Source organism: Cebus imitator, unplaced genomic scaffold (assembly GCF_001604975.1).
Source record: "Cebus imitator isolate Cc_AM_T3 unplaced genomic scaffold, Cebus_imitator-1.0 Scaffold12, whole genome shotgun sequence".
In the NCBI taxonomy this organism is placed as follows: domain Eukaryota; kingdom Metazoa; phylum Chordata; class Mammalia; order Primates; family Cebidae; genus Cebus; species Cebus imitator.
In genome coordinates, this window is record NW_016107327.1 from 5,093,182 (window position 1) to 5,111,438 (window position 18,257).

General features: G+C 43.9%; 1 protein-coding gene and 1 pseudogene across 2 annotated transcripts in view; one reads left to right on the plus strand and one right to left on the minus strand.

Moving 5' to 3' along the window:
• Positions 1 to 18,257, plus strand: part of KCTD1 (potassium channel tetramerization domain containing 1) — a 215,683-nt gene that overhangs the window by 12,226 nt on the left and 185,200 nt on the right. The window lies entirely within an intron of this gene.
• LOC108282307 lies at positions 9,620 to 9,995 on the minus strand (annotated as a pseudogene). Its single transcript, XR_001816355.2, has one exon. The product of XR_001816355.2 is annotated as a 60S ribosomal protein L37a-like (transcript).

Consider the following 18,257-nt stretch of genomic DNA (forward strand, 5'->3'; position numbering starts at 1 on the left):
AAAAAAAGGATTCATTAGTCAAATAAGTCTGGGAAACATGATACCCTCTTTTGAGGCCTTGTTAAATATTTTGAAGATTTGTAGAAGTCTTGCAATATGGGGAATCCGTTTTCTAACTTGCATTTTCTGAAGTTACTTGACCACAGAGCCCTTTATTCTGTCAGTACCATTTAACTCTCAGAATTACTATTCTTGGAACACACACGTTAGGGAAGGCTGCCCTATTTTGCAGTGCCTTGATGGGCTAAACTTCAGTACCTCTCACTTCTGCTTCATGTGGGCAATCCACTGCCACAGACACAGGTTGGCCATTTGCATCACTTGGCATCTCTGCAGCTCAGCCATCCTTCACTCCTGGCATTCTGTTGACCAGAGTATATTAATTCTCCAACTCTTCTCACTAAGCCTGCTTTTCGACCTCGAGGCCATTTGCAGTCCCTTCGCTGCTACCTCTTTCTCTCTCTCTCTCTCTCTCTCTCTCTCTCTCTCTCTCTTTTTATTCTTTTGAGACAGAGTCTTACTCTGTTGCCAGGCTGGAGTGGAATGGTGCAATCTCAGCTCACTGCAACCTCCACCTCCTGGGTTCAAGTGATTCTCCTGCCTCAGCCTACGCAGCATCTGGGATTACAAGCATCTACCACCACGTCCAGCTAATTTTTGTATTTTTAGTAGAGAGGGGCCTTCACCATTTGGCCAGGCTGGTCTCAAACTTCGGGCCTCAGGTGACATGCTCACCTCGGCTTCCCGAAGTGCCAGGATTAAAGTGTGAGCCACTACACCTGGTCCCTGCTTCCCCTTTACTCACGCCACTGCCTGTCTTCCTTGTCACCTCTCCCCCCTTACTCAGCCTGAGTTCAGTGGACTCTTGTTTCCATAACATGCTTACTACCACCATTAATTCTTATTTATTTATTTTTTTTTGAGATGGAGTTTTGCTCTTGTTGCCCAGGCTGGAGTGCAATGGTGCAATCCGGCACCTCCCAGGTTCAAGTGATTCTCCTGCCTCAGCCTCCTGAGTAGTTGGGATTACAGGCATGCGCCACCACGCCTGGCTAATTTTATAATTTTAGTAGAGACAGGGTTTCTCCATGTTGGTCAGGGTGACCCACTGCACCCGGCCACCACCCTTAATTCTTCCATCGCCTTGACCTCTCTGTCCTTTCTGTCTTGCCAACAGTTGGTCCTGGATAACCTTCCTTCTTCCTCACTTTTGATCCTGGGGTCCTGAGTGGCACTGGTGGATTGTCACATAATTCTTCCTGCTGCCATTACAACAGCCATCCGTTCATCCAGTATTTGCATGACTTTGTCTATGTTAGGCACTACCTTAGGCCTTAGAAATACAGGCATAAACAAGGCAAAAAATCCAAGATCTCACAGAGTGTACTTTCTAGGCAGAGTGGGGATGAGAACCAAATCAGATACAATTAAGTGCTATGCAAAAAAATTAAAGCAGGTGTGACCCCCATAAAGAGGTGATATATAAGCTGATCTCTGGGTGGCAGTCACATTAGCTCACCTTAGTGTGTCCCTTGATGTGGCCTGGCAGTACCCAGCTAACTTCTGATTTCATCCCCCACGAGGCTGTTCTAGATCTCTGCTCTTCCCAAATTCCAAACTCATCCCCACTTATCAGATAATGTTGCTTCCTGATGTAGTGAGAGGTCCACTGCCTCTACTCCTGACACCAAGTCTCCACCATGGGTTCGTTAATCCTCTTTCTTTCTTGTTGTCCCTCCTAGTGTCTTGTCTTTCCCCTCTCCATTGGCCCCTTCCTACAACCATCTGGCAAACAACCCGAATTTCATATGCTGAAGCCCTCCCCCCACGGTGGCTGTATTTAGAGATAGGGTCTTTGGGGATATAATTAAAAGTAATTAGGAGTTTGTAAGGGTAGGGCCCTGATTCAATACTATTAGTGTTCCTATAAGAAGAGACACCAGATAGCTCAGCCCCTCTCTGCTGTCACACAAAGAAGAGGCTGTGTGAGCACACAGCAAGAAGGTGGCTGCCTGCAAGCCAGGAAGAGAGCCCCTCCAGAATCTGTATCTCCGGCTCCTTGATCTTGGACATCCCAGCCTCAGGAACCGTGGGAAATAAATTTCTGTTGTTAAAGCCACCCAGTCTGTGCTATTTTGTTATGGCAGCCTGAACTCACTCACACACCATCCTTCAACACAAGACAGAACCTCCCTGCCTCCTGCTTCCACTTCCCTGGCCCCCTGCTCATGCCAGCACACACCCCTCCCGCCCACCGCCATCTGGCTTCTCACACCTTCCGCCTTCCTCCCCTCCCCGCAGGTTGTACTTTTCAAATTACATTTCCTCCTAGTGTGTGCATTTAGTGCATTCTTACGCCTTTTCAAAATGGGACAGCATTACAAAACATAGGATGGAACATGTTCTAAAAGGTTTTATTTTTAACTTCTCTTGGGATCGCAACCTCTGCAGTCTTTCAGTGTTTCACGCTACTTAACTGACCTCAGATGCCAAATGTAATCTCTGCCTGTCACTGAATCCAACATATTTCTCTGTGAAGTCCCCTTTCTTGCTTCCTTAACTGTTTTTTTGAATGACTTAGGGAAATAGGGATTAGTTAATGCTCTGGTTTGTATTTTTCAACATCAGTACTGTCAGTTTCCTGCCGCTTTCCTCCTGAATGGTAATAGCCCTAAGCAGGACTGAAAATCCGAATTGAGAAGCTGGTTTATTCTTTCTCAGGAAATTCTTCCCTCCTAAACATTTGTATTTTCTTTTTAATTAGTTAATTAGAATCCCATCAACCATTGCTAACTTCGTGGAGTATGATCACGGGACATGCCTGAGAGGCACCGATTGCTGGGAGGGGACAAGGGTCATGGCTTCCCCAAGTTGATGTCTTGCATCCAGAGCCGTGGTCACTCTCCCTGAGGAGAGATGATAAGACATAGTGATGAGTTAGGATTAGGACATTCACTTCCACTGCTGTGGATTCCCTCCAAAGCACCTGCACTGATTACAAAGGGTTCCTGGGTCTACTCTGTCACTTCCCCACAACGAAAGCCGAAAAACCTACCCTGCATTGCAGTGACTTAAGCCCAAGATTCTGTAGGGCTTGGGAAAGTGTCAGGCAAGGAAGACGGGAATAAATAGAGCAACATCTATAGGGCACTTTGCATAGTGCCCCGCGTGTAGTAAGTGGTCAGAAAACGGTGCTCATTGTCATCAGTGCCATTGTCAGTATAATTATTACTGGTCCTCATCGTATAGATATACATATACACACGTATGTACACATATGCATGTGTCCATGAGTGAGGATTCCTTCTGGCTCTAGATGGAACCTATGAGCCTCGAAGGAACTCAAGGTGAAATGGTGAAGCTCATCTCGAGATCTGATATCTGCCATTAGAGTTTCCTAGAAGGCTGGTTGAAATGTTACTTTAGGTACTGATTTTGTCCCTAGAAAAGGGGCATGGAGCAGGCTCTGCCCAACTAATCGCATCAGATCGATGAGTACCTACGAAGAGTTAAACAGCTAGGCAAATATGGCATGCCAGGAGGACTACGCCAGGGGTTCTAGGATGGGGGTTGTCATAGCTTGGGGACAAGATGGGGTGGGAGGCTTACTGTGTTAGAGACCAGTGGGGAAATGAAAAAAGGAAACTGAACAGAAGGTGAAACTTCACTCTCAGGCTGCCTGTGAAGAGTAGCAAAATGCTAGCCCAACAGGGAAGAATATGCCATGGGAAGCATTCACAAAGCTGTGACTGAGCTAAAAAGGGCAGAGGAGCTTCTGGTGTCTCGAGAAAGAATATCTTTAAAATTCCAAACTATACAAGTAAAATATTACACTCTGTGCTGTGGGTTACAAGCAACCAATTAATCAGCACCTTGTGTTCAGGCACCGTGGGGCTGCAAGGAAGGCAAAGGCGCTGCCCCCAGATGCTTGGAATCTTGGGAGAAACTTGGTAAATGACAGTGGGTTAGGGAACTTGAACAGTGTGAGGCCCAGCAGCCAGTGGGTTGGGGAGGTTTCCTGGAGGAGGTGAGGGTAAATATAGGCCTTAGATACGCATACAGCAAGCCAGGCTGGGACAGTGAGATGAACTGCAGGTGAAAACAATTTTAAAAGGCGAGTAAGAAATCAATCCGGCAGAAACAGGAGCTTGGGGAGGAAAACCGCAAATGCAGCCCCCTTTCCTGTTCCCATCCACCCTGCTTCTGGGATTTTGGCTACTCTCTCAGATCTCGATCCCACAGTACCATCCAGCTCTGCTGTCCTTGTCATCTCTGTGTCCCCAAGCATCCTCCGCAGATGCCTCCTCTTTCTATTTTGACCACTCTTTCCAGGGAACCTCATGTTCTTTGACTTTAGAACAAATCAGTGCAGCTGACTCCATTCTGTTTTTCTCTCTGCGTGTGTCTACCTGCCCAGTGCACGCCCCCGCCTCACAGACAGCACACTCTCAGAAGGTCCCAAAGTAACCTTGTCACCTTCCTGCTCTCCTGAACATTTCTCCCTCCTATAAGTGCTCAGGTGCTCAGTACAGAATCCCCATGATTTTCCTGACTCCTTGCTTTGCCTCAATCCATCCTGGACACACAGACACACGTGTGTGCCTGTGCATCACGGTGTATGTGCATTTGCTCACACACAGGCTCATCAAGGTCATTCCTACCCCCTGAGGGTCTCTTGCATCCATGCCTCCATCCCCTCTCACTCTCATTCCTATTTGTTTGCTTTTCAGAGACAAGGTCTCGCTCTGTCACCCAGGCTGGAATGCAGTGGCACCATCACGGCTCACTGCCTGGCTCCCCCACCACCTGCCCCACCAGTAGCTGGGACTATAGGTGGGTGGCATCATGCATAGATAATTTTTAAATTTTTTGTGGGGATGACGTCTCACTATATTTTCCAGACTGGTCTTGAACGCCTGGGCTCAAGCAATCCTCTCACCTCAGCCTCCCTAAGTGCAAATTACAGGCATGAGCTACTGTGCTCAGCCACACTCATTCTCTACCCTCACTCATCTACCCTGTCTCCTCTGGACCACTGGACTTTATCCTTTAGACCTCTTTTCTCTGGACCCCTGCTGTGGCCACCACACTTGTCGCTCCTACCTCCTCTCTGTAAACCACTCCCCACCAACACAAGCTCCTTACTGCTCTTACCAAAATTCTCTTTTGACAACCCAGGTCAGAATATTAGGATGCCAAACTCTATCTTAAACAAAACTGTTCATCTACTCATGCATGTGTGTATTGGTTCTATGCTGTGTGACCCCCACGCAGCAGTGTGGCCCCCGCGCAGCAGTGTGGCCCAGGGATTCAGAATACAGGCGCTGGAGCTGCTCGTCTGGGCCTGGAGTCGTACGCCGCCACTTCCAACTATGCGACCCAGGCTTTGAACGTTTCCTCATCTGTAAATGGGAATCAGCATTTGACCTACAGCACAGCGGTGTTGTGAGGATTAAACAAAGCAAGCCCTTGTAACAGAGCCTGACACGTAATTAGCACCCATTACACAGTAGCTATGATGGGGCGGGGGAGAGATAATAAGAATACAGTAATGTTATCAATCCTGTTTATCCTTATTCAATTGTTATACAATAATGTTTAACTCTGGGCCATAGGATTTTTATTTTCTAGTTTTTTTCTATATTTTTCCAATTCTCTGTAATAACCATGAAATCCTTTTACAACCATTAAACTGATCTTTTCTTTGGAAATTACATGATGTTACATCCTGGCTTAAACATGTTCAATAACCTCCCACTGCCTAGAAGGTAGAAGCCAAAGCCCTGGGCCCGGCCTAGGGAGCCCTGCATCTGCTGGCCTCAGCCAGATGTCCTGGCGACTCTTCCCACTGCCCCACTTGCATTCCAGGCTCCACCTTCTCCAGGCCTCTTGGCTTCCAGATGCTGAGTCCTGCATCATCTTCTCTTTTTATTGTGTCCTTACTTCCCAGGGATTCTCAGCTCTTCTGACTTCGCTACTGCCCAACGAGACCTCTGTTCACACTAGGAACTCCTGGACTGAAGCATTCCTCCATGGTTCAGATGCCAGCTTTGCTGGGGGGAGGTGTTTCTCCCATGGGGACTCTGGGGCAACATGCATTGCTCACCAAGACTGAGAGCTCCCTAAGTCTGCAGGCTGAGTCACAGTCCTGTGGGCATCTCTAAACATCTAGCATCCTCCACGGTTTGAAGAGAGGTAGAGGATGGAGAGGCAAAGAAGGGAGGGGCGCTGTTGCATGCAGGGCTCTAAAAACAAGACTCAGCAAGAGGGAATGTTACAAGATTTTTTTGAGGACAACAAGATAAAAGCAACATTTTAGGAACAGATATGGGCAATAATATTATGCAAAATGAATAACATGCAGAGGTCAGAAAGTCAGTAAAGGCCGGGCATGGTGGCTCACGCCTGTTATCCCAGCACTGTGGGAGACCAAGGTGGGCAGATCACAAGGTCAAGAGATCAAGACCATCCTGGCCAATATGGTGAAAACCCATCTCTACTAAAAATACAAAAATTAGCTGAGCGTGGTGGTGCCTGCCTGTAGTCCCAGCTACTCAGGAGGCTGAGGGAGGAAAATCACTTGAACCCAGGAGATGGAGGTTTCAGTGAGCCAGGATCACACCAATGCACTCTGGCCTGGTGACAGAGCGAGACTCCATCTTAAAACAAAAACAGAAAGTCAGTAAAGAGGCAATTGGCTGTAGTTGAATCAAAAGGGGCGAGGTCTTGTTCTCAAGTGGACTGGCCGCTGAAGACAGCACCGAGAGCTCCCCCGGCTCCTGTTCCTGGCCACATGCCCTTTGCTGCCTTACGGAGCACCTCCCCATACATGCCCAATGACTCCCACCAGCCTCTGTGACCAATACTAACATCATAGCCACCTAACATGAGACACAGTCACACAGCTAACCGTGAAGCAGTAGAGACGTGATTCAAACCTGACACAACTGACCCCAAAACGAGGGCTGCTAACTAAACCTCCTCCACTGTGGCTGCTGCTACCTCTGAACGGCCAGCAGATCTCTTGGCCTTCAGAACAGAAATGCTGAGGTTAAAAAATGAATTGTAAGCTGTGCTCAGGCCTGGAATAGTTTTGCAGTTGTATTTTAAGACTTTTTTTTTTTTTTTAACTACTGGAAAAACTGGGTGAGAGACAAATAAAATATTAAAGGAGGAAAGGAAGATATTCACGTGTCTTCTAGGAAGTTCTGAAGGTTATGAAGAGAATGAACTTGGACTGATTTGACATTGAACTGCGGAGTGTGGGAGTTTCTGGATACATGAAAAACGCTCTGTTACATAACAAGCTGCAGTGCGTTTGAACTTTATTACCTGCAGGTATGATACAGGCTGAAAATGTAAAGTGAGTGCAAAGGACCCAGATATACTGATAGATGATTAATTTGCAACTGATTTTTTAAAAATAAACTGTATTTGGGAGAGATTTCCTTACGTTTTTGAAGTGACACCCAGGAGAGCCAGCCGATGAATTCAGACTGTCCTTGCTAAGACGGTCTAACCTTACAAAAAAAGATAATAGCTACAAGGTGCCAGGACTCTGCTGACACCCCCTTATTCAATTCTCACAAAAACCTTTTGAGGAAAGCATTCTCATCTCCACTCTTCAGATGAGGAAAGTGAGGCACGGAGGGCTTACATAACTTTCTCAGGGCTGCACAGCTAAAAAACAGACAAAGCTAAGATTCCAGCCCGAGTCAGTGGACCCCAAAGCCCAGGCTCCTCCCATTGTAGACACCGCCTCTAGGGTGGGCCGACTGCTGGACTCACACAGACATGCCTTCTAATACTTTTGTGTTCTGGAATCTTCTGCAACAATAAGAAACAGGCCTCATCCCACTGAAGTGACAGGGCTACCTTTCTCCACTGAAAGGACGCCAGGCTTCTTAGTCATGGCCCGACTTCCCTCTGTCTCCAGCTCTTGAAATCGGCAGAGGGGAGGGTGACCACACTAGGTGGGCTGACCCCATAATAGAAGCCTTAACACATTGCACATTTCTACCCACACACCCAGCGCCTCCTCCTTGCAGCTCACATCAGCACCGCCCCCAGCAATCTGGATAGTCCTCCTGCCATTTGACAGAACATTCTTCGTTGTTCAGTCCCCAGGGTTCACATAAAGCCAGAGTTTACGAATTTGGAGTGTTCCTTTGTCCTGTGGCAAATCTGGCCTGGGGTTCAGAAGGAGCATGGGAGACGCCTAATCGGAAGCAATCCAGAGACCATAGAGTCAGGAGGAGGAAGAGGGGTAAGAGCAAAACATGGGAAACACATGGAGAGTTCCAAGTACCACACAGGGAAAAAAAAAAACAATTTAAACGGTTTGAAAACTAGGCACAGCCTTGGTAGCATCAGCGGTAGCTGGAGCACAGACAAGGGGCCTGAAGCTCTCCGAGGTGCTCTGGAGTGAGCCAGGCATGGCAGGAACCACGGCAGGTGAGAGCAGTGGGAATCCCTGCTTCACCGCTTCTCGGCTGTGGAATTCCAGGGGAGTTGCTTAACCTCTGGGAACCTCAGTTTCCTCTTCTGTATAATGAGAATGATAATATTCAACAAAGTGAAAATAGTTCCAGCAAGTGCTGGCTAGGTTAGAATGAGGTCTAGTTGTTGGATGTCCAAGTCCCAGGCAAATAACTTTCATGGGGGCCCATCTGTATGAACAGTTTGGGTTTCTCTAAAGCATGGCAGGACCATTCTGGCAGCTGAAGCCACTTGCCAGGCTGCCCTCCTGGAGGAGGTGTCCAGACAGGGCCATGGGTGATCACGTGGGTGTGAAGTCCTAAGGGTATCCAGTGACCCCATGCTCAGATATTGGTTGGTGCAAAAGTAATTACAACTTTTGCCATTGAAATTAATAACAAGAACCATGATTACTTTTTCACCAATCTAATAGAAATCCAGAGAGCGCTCTGAGTGGGAGAAATGAACGTTTCAGTCAGGACTCAGAACATCTTGGTGTGACGGCACTGCCAGCTCTGGCCAGTCTCAGGCAGCAGGGAGGGATCCAGAAAATTCCAGGAAGTTGCTCCAGTGTGAGGAGCCCTGAGAGGCACAGGGTCCCAGCTTGCTCAGGTCAAAGGACAATGCCAGCTGTGATGTTCTTAGGGGAACATAACCGTCACTCACATAAATAAAAACAATCATCAGACAGGGTCCCTCCAAGACCTTGTAGGAACAAACCAGCAACCAGACCGCCATGAAACAGAGAGATGGGCACTCTGCAACCGCAAACGTAAACTCCTCCCTCTTCTGACTAACCTGACTACTGCTTCTCTCTTCACAGCAGTCCTAGCCCACTTTAATCTTCCACCCTCCTGGACAAATGATCAAGATAGCCCCAGTCGTCAAATCGCCCTTGCTCTTGGATTGCACTCAGTCTAAAACTGTCCACCCATTCCTTAACCCCTCCTTAGACTCTCCCAGTACAAGCCCGTAATAAGCCCCTCCCACTCCCTCCCGCAGTTCCTGGTGTGTGCCCTCACTTACTGCAGCAAGCTGAATTAATCTACCCGGGCATGACTAGAAGTGCATTCTTGGTGGTCTTTGGCTGGAGGGCTTCCTCATAAAAGAACCTGTGTCCCAGGGCTCTTTGTTGTTTTTGTTACATAAATTAACCCATTTATTATAGGCCAGTGATGTCTTAAAGAGTACAGGAGCGTCTACTGGTCTTTCAGTTCCTTTGATCTTCTGATGGTGGACTTGAGCATGACAGCTGATGTGGGATTCTATGTCCAGCCTCCACCAGCTACTGTCTTCATGCAGGAACCACAGTGCCAGATCCCCACAGCTCGTCTCTTCATCTTGGTTTTGCCACAGAAAGAGCAAGTGTATTTGGCATGCTGGCTGATTTCAGTTTTCTTCACCATTTTCCACAGGGAGGCCCCATAGCGGGTCCCGTATTTACTGACGATCCCGACTTTCTTGGTATGTTTGACCATGTCGCCTCGAACTAGATCCGAGCCCAGAGAGCTCCCAGGGCTCTTTTAAGGATTGTGCACAACCGTTCCTGGCGTGGAGAGGGCTGTCATTATTTGGGGGCATTTCACAGTCCTTCTGATCCATTCATTCACCAAGCGTCTAGCCTGGCTCCTCGGTCCTGAAAGCCTTGTGACTTGTGGACCAGTAACCTCAGCATCACCTGGGGCTTGTTAGACATGCAGACCCTTGCGCCCCACGCTGGACTGACTGATGTGGCTTTTAACAAGATCCCCGGGGGATTTATATTGCAGTTAAGTTGAAGAAGCACTGCTCTAGCTTAAGAGATCTGTTCTTGCACCACATGCTCGGAACGGCGGAGAGGGGGGCATGATGGGGGAAGGTTCCTGTGGCTGCCATTCAAACACGCATTAGGTTCCAGGCGATTTTCCAGCCATGGGTGTGGGCTCGCTGGGCATGCAGGAGCACGACCAGGTCTGGGGATTCAACTTGCTTATCCATTCATGAGCAACTCCGGTAGCAAGAATATGCCTGTTGCACTAGCAATTTTGTATTCGCATCGTCTTAGTTTCTCACCCTAATCCTGTGGGCGCAGTGAGCAGGGAAACTCTTATCGTTTCCACTTTATGTAAGAGAAATCTGAGCCTTTGAGTTACACAGGTTTTGCTTAGTGTCACTTGCTGGCCAAATGATGGCGACAAGCAGGTCCAGCACAACATTTAAGGGACACGAAAAAACTCAGAAACTGATATAAATAATATTTTAATGCACTTTTTTAAAATAAAAATTAATGCAAAAGAGCTATAATTAGAAACAGATCAAAAGTTAATAAAGACAAAATTCCAAGGCAGCTGGGATTGGATTGAAAATTTTGATGTTTTTGTTCAATGTGGATGTTTTCAACATTAATGTTTTTTAAATGCTGTTTCTTTTGCTTTCTGAGTCTCTTGGCACTCTCTTAAATTTTGCCTCATTCCTTTCTGCTAGAGCCTCAGAGGGCGTTCAGCAAATACCCAGGGTTGTGTGTGGTTTGTGGAGTTAGACTGCCCGGATTCAGATCCATGCTTGGCCAATTCCTAGCTGTGTTCATTTGGGCAAGTCAATTCAGCTTTACTGCTTTAGTTTCTTCTCTGTAAAATAGAGAGAGCTGGAGTTCAATTCAGTAAAGATAAAGAAGGACCAAGATGATGTAGTCCAATTACAGAGCTCTGAAGTTCTAGTTGAATCCAAACTTAAAATATCTGCAAGATTGACAGCATTTACTTGAGTAATCCTCTATAAATATAAATTTTAATTATATAAATGTGCACATGTAATCATATCATACATACTGTTGTTTTTAGCTCAGTCTTTTAGCTCCATGCCCCTTTCTTCCACTTTTCCTTCCCTCCCCTCCACGTGTAGCCCATGCTAACATGCCTGATAGGTGTTTTCCATATTTTCCTTTGTATTTCTATAATGAGGTACAGACCACAACACACACATGCGTATACATATGTACACATTTTGATACGGAGGTTGCGACCATCGTTTCACAAAATGGATTATATCATAAATGCTTTTCTGCACTCACTTATGAATCATACCGTATAGAAATCCCTCCAAGCCAACCGGTGTAGCTCTATTCTTTTCTTCTTCATTGGCAGTATGCTAGTCTAGGAGTACACATCCATGATTCATTTTCCCATTTTGTACTAATGAGGATTCATTTTCCCCCACTTTTTTGCCACCCTGAATAATGAGATATTTAAACATACTGATGCATATATTCTAATACTGTAGATTAGTTTTCTCTGTTCCGGAATTCGATATAAATGGTATCATATAGTCTGGAATCTTTTATATGTGGATTATTTTGTCTGCATGTTTTTGAGATACAACCATGCTGTTGAGCGTAGCATAGTTTTTTCCTTTTGATTGCTGAGTGGCCTGTTGTATGCATATATCACAATTTGCTTATTCTTCTAAGTATGTATATTTCAAATTTTAATAGATACTGCTACGTTACTTTCCCAAAATGCTGTACAATTTACATTTCAACTTTGTAATATATGTTTTAGTTGTCTTTAATTTTGGCAGGCCTGATAGGCATGATATGATGTCTCATTAGTGCTTTAATTTGCATTTCCCTAACGACAGTACATTCAAGCATCTTTTTGTACATTTGTTGACTCTCTGCTTTTGTGCTTCTATAAATTGCCTTTTCTTATTCCTTCATCATTTTTCTATTGAGTTGCCAAATTATAAAATCTGTTTCGATATAAGTACATTCTTTGTGGTTTGGGTTACAAGTATTTTTTCCAAATCTATCATTTGCATTTTGAATTTGCTTAGAATATTTAATACTGTACACATTTCTGGGGTAGCTATTTTATTTTATTTTTAATTGACAAATAATAATTGTGTATATTATGGGTTCATACCACATTTACGATGTGGTCAACTGTATCTTTATTCTATGGCCTCTTGTGTTTTCCGGTCTTGTTAAGGTTTCCTTGTCCTTGGATTATACGTGAAGCCTCCTTCTACAATAATTTGTCGTCTTGTTGTGTACAGTTAGGACTTTACTCTCTGGGGAAAGTATTTTTGTGCATGGTATAAAATAGGGATTTAACTTTACTTTATTTCAGGGGGACAGCCAGTATTGTTTTTAAAATAATTTACTGTTTTCCCACTAAGTTGAACTCCCACATTTGATATATGATGTATATTACATTCTCATATCCATGGCCATTTCTAGATCCTCTTTTCTCTTTCACTGATCTATTTCTCATTCTCATACCAATACAATATTTACTTCATAACAGCTTTATAATACCCTCTGATGGCCGGTAAGGCAATTCCCCTTTCACTGTTCTTTTTATTATTTTCCTGCTATTCTTGAGCATTTATTCTCAAGTGAATAAATGTACTCCTTATGAAATTTTAAATCATTTTATCCATTTATCCTCCTCACTCCTTCCCAAGACTGTTGCAATTCTAATCGTAATTACATAAAATTTATATATTTCTTTGGGAGAGTTGATAATTTTATGACATATTCCGTTTCACATCCAAGAACGTGGTATATCTTTCCATTTGTTCAGACCTTGTTTTGAGACCTTTACTAAGATTGAATTTTATTCATATAGATGTAGCTATATTATTACTTATATCCCTAGATATTTTTGTTCACTATTTTATGAAGAGGATACTTTTCTCTTTTCCATTTATATATGTTTATTAGAATAGATAATAGCTAATAATATGTTTCATTATCCTATATCCTCATACTCTTGTATTATCTTATTAATTTTAATTTTATTTAGAAACTCAGGATCTCTTAGATTTTCATATCATCAGCAAAAATATTTATTTCTTCTTTTCAAGTGTTTATTTCAGTTGTTTACTTCCTTTTTATTGCATTTACTAAATCTTTCACGACAAAGTCAAATTGTAATGGTCAGAGCAAAGTTTCCTGTCTGTATGTTGATTTTATTTTTTTTTATTTAGTTTTTTTTTTTTTTTNTTTTTTTTTTTTTTTGAGACTGAGTCTCACTCTGTTGCCCAGGCTGGAATGCAGTGGCGTATTCTTGGCTTGCTGCAAACTCTGCCTCCTGGGTTCAAACAATTCTCCTGGCTCCTTCTGAGTAGCTGGGATTACAGGCTCCAGCCACTACTTCTAGCTAATTTTTTTGCATTTTTAGTAGAGAAGGGGTTTCACCATGTTCGCCAGGCTGGTCTCAAACTCCTGACCTCAAGTGATCTACTCACCTCCGCCTCCCAAAGTGCAGGGATTACAGGTGTGAGCCACTGTGCCCAGCCTATATGTTGATTTTAAATGAAATGGTTTTAATGCTGTAGTGGATTTGATGGAGGCTTTTTAGGAAATATTTTTATTCTATTTAAGTGATGTTTGAACAAGGACAAAATTGCCTAATAATGCTTTTCTCAGAACACATGTCCATGGTTAAGTGATACATGAGTGTAGTGATATGTTAATTTCCTGCCATGAAAATATTTTTGCATTCCTGGAATAAGCCCTATGTGGTTTATTGATAAGGTGCTTGATTCTATTCTATTTAGAATTCCAGTATCTTTATTTATAAATGAAATATAGTTTTTCACAAAGGAGATCTTGGTAAATTTCAGTGGCAAAATTAGAGATTACATTGTCTGACGGGTAACTAGAATAGCATCACCACCAATCTTACCAGAAAAGCATATATAAGTGTTGGAAGGATATTAAGGTCACAGTTGCAGATACAAGTTTTCCAAAATTCTAAAGCTGTCACTTGAGAGCTTCGGTTTTACCATTGGCAGCAAAGACTACCGGTTCTCTTCCTTTCGGTGATAAGCATCCTTCAGTCAAGGAAACATCTGTCAGTTACCCAAGTCTCAGTCATCATAGTTTGTCTGCCACTTGTTCTTTCAGATAAAATGGCGTTCCATGACAAAGTGGCTAGTGCAGCTCACAACTCAACCACACAAGCGCTTTTCCTTGAGACCATCTTCATAGCACAGTATGCAGCAAAAATGCTTTTGCATACTTTCCAGTCAGCAACACAGAACACGAAGCAGCCATGTGGCTGGGCCCAGTGGGTCATTCCTATAATCCCAACACTTTGGGAGGCCAAGGTGGGAGGATCGCCTTGACCTCTCAAATTCCTAGGAGTTCAGGAATTTGAGAACAGCCTGGGTAACATAGCAGACCCTGTCTTCACAAAATATTTAAAAAAAAATTAGCTGGGCATGGTGGCATGCCTATAGTCCTAGCTACTTGGAAACCTGTGGTAGGAGGATCTTTTGAGCCCAGGAGTTTGAGGCTGCAGTGAGCCATGATTGTGCCAGTGTCAGTCCAGCCTGGGTGACAGTGAGACCTTGTCTCTAAAAAAACCAAAAAACAAAAAAGACATATACTCAAGGGACTTAATAAAATTAACAATTTGTGCTGCTTTATCAAGAACATTCTTAAGTGAAACTGGATTTTTTTTAAAACTGGGGGTTTTAAAAAAAATGTGCAGCAGTGAAAAATGCAATGATCACTCAGGCAGTGTGGCGCTGTTGCCTATATTAGCAGGAAGGCACCAGCAGTTTTACCATTGCTGCTTTTGCACCATTCAGATAAAGGTCATCACAGTGAAAAAGCAAATAATACCTTAGTATTATTATGAACACAGTTTTGACCTTGCTGATCTCTAGTATGGGTCTCAAGGGACCCCAGGGTTGTGTGGGCTACACCTTAGAAACCACTGCTCTGGACAGATGAGGCTCCTATTTTGTTCCTTGAAAGGGCCAAGCTCCAGGAGTTTGTAATCAGCCTGGCCAACATGGTGAAACCATCTCTACAGAAAATACCAAAATTAGCTGGACATGGTGGCGGGTGCCTAGAATCCCAGCTACTCAGGAGGCTGAGGCCGGAGAATCGCTTGAACCAAGGAGGTGGAGGTTGCAGTGAGCTGAGATTGGGCCACTACACTCCAGCCTGGGCAACAGAGCGAGATTCTGTCTCAAAAAAAAAAAAAAAGGCCAAGCTCTTTCCTAAATCAAGGACTTTGCACACGCTGGTCCCTTGGACTGGAATGCTGATCTCACACCTTGCCTAGTCCATTTTTCTCCTCGTCTTTGAGATTGCAGTGTAACTGTCCCCTTCACAGGACCCACTGCCCAAAGTAGGCTCAGCTGCTGTGCTCTGTGCTCTCAGTAAACCCCAACATTTCTGTCATAGCCCTTTTTACAGCTGCGATTAACATATCACCTGCATGTTTATCCCTGAATATCTGCTCCCTCATGACCATAAACTTCTGGCTTCGCCTACCTCTTCTGCCTCGGTATACCCTGCACCTGGCGCCTTACTTACTGCATTCAATCAATATTATTGAATAAATTAAGGAGTGAATGATCTGTTTTGCTTATGGCTGGTTAGCTCAGTTGGTTAGCTTGCAGGGCAGAGGCCAAGGTCATGGGCTGGCCCAATTTTACCCTTTTCTCCTTTTACAGCTCCCATCGCCAGCTTTTCTTCCTCAGGCCTGCACTGCACACCGACTGGGATAGAGGGTGCAGATGAATAAAGGCAAATCCATCAGCATAAGTAAGAAAACCCCCCACTCTCCCTCCCTCATAATTTGTTGTAGATTTGTTGCCATCTGCACAGCCAGAAAGACAACTCCAGCACTTCCTGATCATCTTGAGACCCACTTAAACTTCCTGAGACTATGAAATCTCTCCTATTTATTCATTTACTAGAAGTCCCCTGGTCCCCCAGCAAATACACACGTTTTGCAGAACCCAGAAGAGTAATCAGAAACTCTCCAGCAGTTATGAGCCATAGTTTAAAAACCTCTGAACTAACAAAATTATCATTCTGTCCCAGATTTAAACCGAATTGTGGTGATTATAGCGTGGACTCTGCAGTTCTGGTTGAGAGGCCAATTTAATTAGAAGCTTCTATCTTCAGGCTCTTAGAACTCCACCCCATACCCTTTCCCCAAAAATAATTCTTTAGGATGAAATTTTTAATGCTGTCTCTCAGCCTAAAGGTACATTTTCTTGTAGAAAGTTGAGTAAGTTTTCATTTAGGCTATTTTTAAAACTTAAGAAAAAGGGCAAAAAAGGGGGATTTCACCACTTAAGAAATCACTCAGATACTTTTTTTTTGGCTTTATTTTTTTCCCAAATGCAAACTGCTTCCTTTAGCACTTTCAAGTTGTCCTTAGTGCCTTTGGCATGTTTGAAGAAATTTGGTTGAGCTGTAATGAAGTTGTTCACAAAATGTGAATTGCCCATAAGTAGATTTATTTCCACTCTAAAGAGTGGAAAGAAACTTGCATGGAAATGGTACATGGAGAATTACGATCAAAATTCAGATCTATGAAAAAAGGTGTGCGTGTATGTGTGTGGGGGTGTGTGTGTGTATTATACATGTATTAACATCTTACCAATGAAAGTGTCAATGGTCAACCACATGGCCTGTCACCAAAAATGACCTTAGAAATCATTTAGTCCAGGTCCTGTTTACAGGTGAGAAGACTGAAGTCCGAAGACTTACATAAATGTTTTAGTCTAGATGAAAAATAAATTAACTCAGAAATATGTGTCTTACACAGAGAACACAGACTTGTAAAACAAAAGTAAATTACATGGCCACTTTACCATTTTGGAGGGAAAGGAGGACCTCTAGCCCAGGGAAGGATATAATTTTCACCACTCTGTCAGGTCACATGGTGGGAAGTGGGATGGGGGCCAAGGCAACCTTCCAGCAACCTGCAGATCGCTGGGGACACTGGCTTGTCTTCTTCCAGTCAGGCATGGAAAAGCGATTCCACCACCAAGTTCCTACAGCAAGAACCAGGTGATTCTTCTTTCTAGATAACTAAGTACAGTCATGACTGCTATTAAGAGTGGCCAGGAATTTCTCGACTAAGGTCATCATAAAATTCAAATGCAGCATCTAAGCCTAAATGAAAACAAATGCTAATTGCATAGTGTTGTTTGTTGTTGCTGTTTTAATTATTTGCTGCCCACAACTAATTTCAGGGACAGTCAGGCGGCCAAAGATACATAGCTTCATTACAACAGAGCATTTCCTCAGAGGAGCCAGGTTCCAAAAAGAGAATTTTTCTGGAACCATGACCAATGCATTGAGATAATTTGTTGCACAGTTGAACTGTAGTGTTGTTTAAAATGGTGTTTTAGTGTGTGCTGAGCCATACAATGCTGATGTTTGATATTTTTGACCCCACAATGAATGACAGTTGTACACGGTTCAATCTAATATTTCAAATGCACCCCGGTAGGGAGACAGTAAGTGTAGAAGCTTGGTATGTTTTCACAGCAGTTAGGCTTACTGGCATTAAGCTTTTGTGACAGGCACATCAAAAAAACCCAGAAGACTGTCCCAAAGGCTAGAATCAAATTGAGGAAAGGCAATAAAATCATAAGAAAAAAAAATCAAAGGCTGTAGAAGACAATACACGGGAACTACTCTCCAATTTCCAGTTTCCAGGTGCAAAGGAGGGGAGAGCCCAGAACTCTTTAGTACACAGGAGGAGGGATTCTTAGCTCAGTCAGGGTGAGTTCAAGGAGGTAGAGCATAAGTTAGGCCTTGAAGTCTTTAAAAGATGTTTACAAAGAGGAGAATATAATTAAGAAAGAGGAACAGGCATCATTATTCCATATACCTTTTATTTCATACCATTATTCACTATTTCATGCCCTTTGCTCAGCCATAGTGGCTTCTTCCTGTTCTTGGAATCTACCAGGCAATTTTCCACCGCACAGCCTTTGCACTGGTTTTCCTTTTGCCTGAAATCTTCTTCCCCTTC